Raw genomic sequence first — 6,421 nt, forward strand, 5'->3', positions numbered from 1 at the left:
GCCCTGCTTTTGGTGGGATCGGGAAGGTGTGGTGTATTATGAGCTTCTAAAACCAGGTGAAACCATTAATGCTGATCGCTACCAACAACAAATAATCAATTTGAACCACGCTTTGATCGTGAAATGACCAGAATGTGCCAGAAGACACAGCAAAGTAATTTTGCTTCATGATAAGGGTACTGACTGGGTTTATTTAACCAGAGGTCCTTGCAGTTCCAGCCAATTACCTCGGTAATCCCCTTATGGAGTAGGAGTAGCAACCCCCCCACCCCCACCCCCTTTTTTTAAAGGGTCCAGATATTGATTACGTGAGCAAGTGTACTAAATTTGGAGGAAATTTCACAGGCCATAGGTACTCAACAAATACTAGTCTCTCTCAGAATGTATTTTCAACAAATGGACGGTAGATAACAAGGCCTCCGGGCAGACCTCTGGGTGGTGTTCCTGAGGCTCCCCTCGAAGGCAAAGCTCTGGAGCTGCCTAAACGGGGGAAAGGCGACCAAACGAGTCCCTCTCTACACGTTCGGGCGTCCAGGAGCCTCCGGATGGCCGGGGAGGAGGCAGTGTCTGCCTCTTCAAGTTCGGGCCGCGCCTATTACCTGCGACAGGGCTCGTAATAAGGGACGGCTATGGCGTGTGAAGCGGCACACCTAGTAGCTCCTACGTGAAGGACCAGACGTAGAAGGAGCGCCTGAGGACCGACCTTGGGGAATGCCTTGGGAGGACAAGGGTGGACATAGCGGTTAGCCTTCCCACCTCGCGCCCGGCGAACTGACCCGGCGAGGGGAGTGAGCACGCTTGCGCACTGGCCCTCAGCCGTCAGTAAAAAGCCCGGCGCGAGATACCGCGCGCGCGCACTCGCTCTCGAAAGGCAAAAAAAAAGTCCTTCCCTCGGGGCCCGCGGTAATTTAGACCGGAGTTGGCCGGCGAACACGCACAGATGTCCTTCGCCGCCGCTCCACTCCTTTGGGAGTCTAGCGCTGTGCTGTCCCCGCCTTTCCCCAGGCACGCGTTCTCGGCGTAAGTACCTCGCGCCTAGCGGAGAGGGAGGGAGAAGGTCCGCGGAAAAGAAGGAGGCGGACGGGGCTGGAAGAAAGGGAAAAACCTCCCTCGCGAAGTGAGGAGCGTGGCAGCCGGGTTGGAATCTGCAGAAAATATGCCTCTATCCCTCACTCCGCTAGGGGCTGCGGAAGTGCTCTGAAGGTTGGCGCGGCGGGGAGGCGACAGGTGGACTACCATTCCCATAAGGCGACGCGGTGCTGCGCCTACGCTCCCGCGGCACCTGCGCGCCAGGCGTTTTTCAGTTTGCTGCCGCCTAGGGCGAAACTACAGTTCCCAGGAGGCTCCGCGCGAAGCGGCTTGGAAGTGGGCAGCCTGGAAGTCACTCGGGCCACCGAAGCTGGCGGCGTCTCTAGCGGACAGTGCGGGGTCGGACGCCGGGGTCGTGGGGCCCGCGAGGCGGGCAGCCGGACGCCCAGGTACGTGGCTCTAGGAGTAGGGGCGGCCTCACTTAAGGATGGCTGGGAATCGGTGTCTATTGGAGCGCGAGCGGGAGTGCTCTGAGGGCTGGCGGCCGGCCGGGTGTGGGCACCAGTTTTTGGGGCGGCGGCGACAGGACTCGCGTCCTCCGAACCTGGAAGAGCTCGTATCCGCATGGCTCAACTTTCTAGACGTGCTACCCGGCGCTGTGCGGAAGAGCATGAAGTGGGAGTCGGGGTGCAGTGGGTTCGCGTCCTGGCTCTGCCACTCCCCGGAGCTGCGATCTAGGGAAACCGTGCCGAACCTCAGTTTCCCCTTTCGGTAAAATGGGGGGAGAAGACGATCTGCCCTTCGCTGGGAATTCTTTTAGGATGTTGAGATCTGGCGAGTAAAGCGTTTGGCACACAGAGGGCACTTATTACGTGTTTGCGCTATTGTTAGCTCCGGAGAAATGGGGTGAAGGTGTTAGCAACCGCATAGGATTAGTTGAGGGTGTGCGTGTGAAAAGCGGAGTCCATAGTTAGCAGTCAGTGCAGAGTTGGCTGAAATTATTTTGTTAAGAGCTTTGGTTTGGGAGGCAGAGAGACCCTAATTCACATTTAGGCTCTTCCATTTACCAGCAGTGCCACCTTGTGAACTGACTCCACCAATGTGTGCCTTGGTTTTCCGATCTATAAAATGGGGATTTTAATAGTCACCTCATAAAGTTGTTTTGAGGATGCAATGTGAATACCATGTGTAAAGTGCGTAGAGCAGCACCTGGCACATAGCGTTCACTAAATGGTCCCTTTTATTCAGCGTTTTTCCAGTGCCCCAGAGACACTTTGAGGTTTGGGCTCTGGCTATAGCCTTGGTCTCCCCATTGGGATAGATTCACAACTGGTCTAGGTTACTTCCTGTCCTGCAGCCTCATGTTCCTCATTTGTTATCAGCCTCAGAGGGTTGTAAGGATTTGCTGAGGTTGTATTCTCTCACTAAGTCACAGCTCTTATGTAGAATAATTGTTTTTCTTCAGTGTTCTCCATCTGGTCCAGAGGCTGCCTGACTGTGGGCTGTGACATGACAGCCCTGAGCTCCTCCCCACATTCACTTCCAGCCTCAGTATCCCATCTGTGAAGTGGCAGTCATAGGACTTTTGAGCCAGGCTTGTTTTGATGATCTCAGGAGATAATTAATGTTTAGTGTTAAGCACCGGGCCAGGTGCATAGTAAGCACTGAATGTATCTTGTTTTTCTTTTTCTTTTTAAAACATACATTTTATTGATTTTTTACAGAGGAAGGGAGGGGGATAGAGAGTTAGAAACATAGATGAGAGAGAAACATCGATCAGATGCCTCCTGCACACCCCCTACTGGGTATGTGCCCACAACCAAGGTACCTGCTCTTGACCTGAATTGAACCTGGCACCCTTCAGTCCGCAGGCCGAGGCTCTATCCACTGAGACAAACTGGTCAGGGCTATCTTGTTTTTCTTGATAGACCTTTATTGCTGCTTCATTGGGCAGAGCAGAGACAAGGTTATTGCCCCCCTCACTCCCTCATTTTTGTTCACTAAAGGTTAAATTATGGAACATACTGCAGTATAAGGACCTGAGAAGAGATGGTGCTGACCTGCTATCAACAGCCTCCTGCTCATTCATACACTCTTCCCGCAAAGTCAGCACATTCATTCCAGTGTTTTACGACCATCCCAGTTCTGTCAGCACTTTGTTTCAAAATTATACTAGCCCACTGAGCTCCTTGATGCCTGTGTTTCCTTGATGTCCCCTGGTGACTTGTCCCTTGGGTACTATGAACTCATCATGTTCAGTCTAAACCTCTTCTCCCAGAACCAGTAGTCACCATCTTGGCAAATGGGCCAACATTGACCCAATTGCCCAAGCCAGAAACTTGGAAGTTGCTCTTCTCTCCCAGCCTTCCCAGGTCTAATTGATTGGCAAGAAGGATTGAGCTGCCATTTCCAGGAAACATCATTTCTTTGGTCAACCTTGGTTTCCCATCTCATGGACACTGAAAGTCCTCCTGGGCCACTGGTGGCCTTTTCCGATTAGGTTGAGTTGTTTCTTTGAAGTTGCCAAGGATTAATGTATGTGCAACATTGTATTAGTGAGGAACAAAGAAGACAATATAGATTTGGCCAGACTGCAATGGCAACAGGTGTGGTGTCAAGGCTTTGCTTTCAGGGGACCCACTTCTACAGTTTTAGCCTGGCAGAGCTTGTCTGAATTGTTCATTTCTTTCTAAAAAGTCATACCTTGTCAGCAAGTTAGAATATTCTGTATGGGAAGGTGGCCCTACTTAGCATTTCAGGAGGCAGCACACTGGAAACAGACTGGGAAGGGAATTTATTAGATGCCCATTTAGGTTGAGCCTGTTGTCAGAGACCCATTATTGGGAACCCGTGGTTTCAATTAAATTTGTAATGGCCATCAAATTTACCTAAATGTTTTTTAATCTGAGGAAATAAAGCAGTGACATTTAAAAAAATTTTTGTTCTTAATTATTAGGGACAACACATGGTTTTTTTAGCAATTTGTGGACTGGTCTAAGATTTAAATGTGAGCTTGTTTTTCAGACATTGCAGTTGTTAGGTAAGTAAAAAAATGGAATTTAGAAGTTCAGTAATTGGTGTCCTTTTTCTGTAAAGCAGATTGTGCTGATATATTTCAGAGGTTTAAAAAATGACCCAGGTTATGGTAACAGCTTAACCTTGTTATGTGTTTAACTCACAAAATCTGAATTAATTTTTTTTTAAATTTGCCAAATCATTTTATTTTCTTATTTATTTGGTTTGTTCTTTTTTGTTGTTAACCCTCACCTCAGCATATTTTTCCATTGATTTTTTTAGAGAGAGTGGAAGGGAAGGGGAGGGACAGAGAGAGAGAAACATTGATGTGAGAGAGACAGATTGATTGGTTAACTCCTACATGAGCCCCAACCAGGGTTGGAGATCAGATTGAGCCTGCAACCGAGGTACATGCCCTTAACTGGAATCACACCCAGGACCCTGTAGGCGCAGGTCGATGCTCTCTATCCACTGAGCCAAACCAGCTAGGATATGTGTTTGTGTTTTAATAAAAGAATTAAACAGTCATTTCCTTTAAGGTAAAGTGGTTGTTTTTAGCTTTCCATAAGACTGGTATTGCTCCTGTTTCTTAGGACTGCTCTACTCATGGCCTTAATTTATGTGTGTGAGAATGGGTAGAATTTGACTTTTAAAAAGTTATGCAAAGAAATACATGCTCATTGTAATACTATGTCAAACAATACAGAGATGTATAAGGAAAATAATGGGTGCCACCCTCCACTCTAGTTTCCCTCCTTCAGGGAGAGCCATTCATTCCAATTCCAACAGCAAGTATTTATTAAGTGTTTATTGTTTGGGTTTGGAGATTTAGCAGTGAACAATATGGATATGCACTCTGCCCTTGGGGATTTGGGTGGATTCGCTTTCCTTATTCTGTGCTTAAAGGGATGTATATGTGCATTATTGATTGTCTGCGTGTCTCCCTCTCACTCCCCAAAAGGAGGGTGGGATCAAGTCACATATATTTGTAACTTGAGTTTTTCGATTACTGGCAGGGCATCTCCCTTAGTCGGGTTACACACAGACCCGACTCATTCTTTTAACTGCTAGACTCACGTTCTTCTCACCATTGAGAGACCATGCTTTATTCCACCCTTCTTCTGTTGCTGGATATTTAGGTTGTTCGGGGGGTTTTACTTTCATAAACACATCCATTGAGCATCCTGGTACATAGGCAGTGTAGCATGGTGGTTAAAAGCACAAATCCTAGTCAGGGAACAAGACAGACAAACTCTTTGCTCTCCTAGGGTTTATATTCTAGCGAGGGAGACAAAATAAGGTAATTTCAGATGGTTTTAAGTATAGTGGGTGAAATGAGATGGGGAGGGTCTAGAGCAGTGATGGTGAACCTTTTGAGCTCGGCGTGTTAGCATTTTGAAAAACCCTAATTAACTCTGGTGCCGTGTCACATATAGAAATTTTTTGGTATTTGCAACCATAGTAAAACAAAGACTTATATTTTTGATATTTATTTTATATATTTAAATGCCATTTAACAAAAATCAACCAAAAAAATGAGTTCGCGTGTCACCTCTGACACGCGTGTCATAGGTTCGCCATCACTGGTCTAGAGCATGGATGATGGCGCAAAGCTTGTGGTGAGGAAGGGATGGTTACTTCAGCTTGGATGGTCAGGGAAGGCACATGAGCTGAGAGACTGGAATGAACCAAGAGCTGGGAGTGGAACATTTCAGGCAGAGGGAGCAACAAGTGCAAAGGCAGAGAGATGGAAATGAGTTTGCTGCAAAAACAGCGTTACTGTGGCTGGAGAAGAGCAAATTCCTGTTTTCCGAGTTCGTACTACTATAATTTTGCAAAAATAATGATAATAAAAGCATCTAACGTTACCTAATGCATACTCGGTAGTAGTCATTTTTCTAAGCATTCACGCTTTTCCTCAGTTAGTTCTCAGGAATCAATGAAGTAGGTAAGTATATAGATCTTGCTTTACAAGTGAGGAAGCTGACTCCAGACTCCTTCACACTCATGCCTAATCCCTCTCTTCCCAGGCCCTCTCCAATAGGCTGAGACAAGTTTAGGAAGTGGAAGGAGCATTTCCTCTACATGTTGTTTGACACCTGTAGGCTATATCTAGTACCTAACTTGTGGCAGCACGAATGGTTTGAGCGTTGTTTCCTCTGACAATAAGACACAGTGGGGTCAATTTCTGTTGGAATGTTTGGTTGCTTCAAAACTGAAGGCCTGCAGCAGAGCTTAGCCTCAAAACAAGGTTGATTGCTTGGCTACTGCACCAGACATAGGTGAACAGGAAACAGGGCAGGTGTCAAAGGAGAGTTAATAAGGTAAATGCTCCATTTGGGTGAGATTTGCAAGGTTACTTGGGCTGGCAGGGGAA

At 47.2% G+C, this 6,421-nt stretch overlaps 1 long non-coding RNA gene across 1 annotated transcript in view; it reads left to right on the forward strand.

Annotated features, from left to right (window-relative positions):
• The first annotated feature begins 414 nt into the window (after positions 1 to 414).
• LOC102765440 overlaps positions 415 to 6,421 on the forward strand; it is a 179,239-nt gene continuing 173,232 nt past the window's right edge. The window contains exon 1 of the long non-coding RNA XR_436156.2: positions 415 to 1,478. This is a non-coding gene — a long non-coding RNA (uncharacterized LOC102765440). The remainder of the gene's footprint in view (positions 1,479 to 6,421) is intronic.

This window comes from Myotis davidii, unplaced genomic scaffold (assembly GCF_000327345.1).
Source record: "Myotis davidii unplaced genomic scaffold, ASM32734v1 scaffold166, whole genome shotgun sequence".
NCBI classification, from domain to species: Eukaryota; Metazoa; Chordata; class Mammalia; order Chiroptera; family Vespertilionidae; genus Myotis; species Myotis davidii.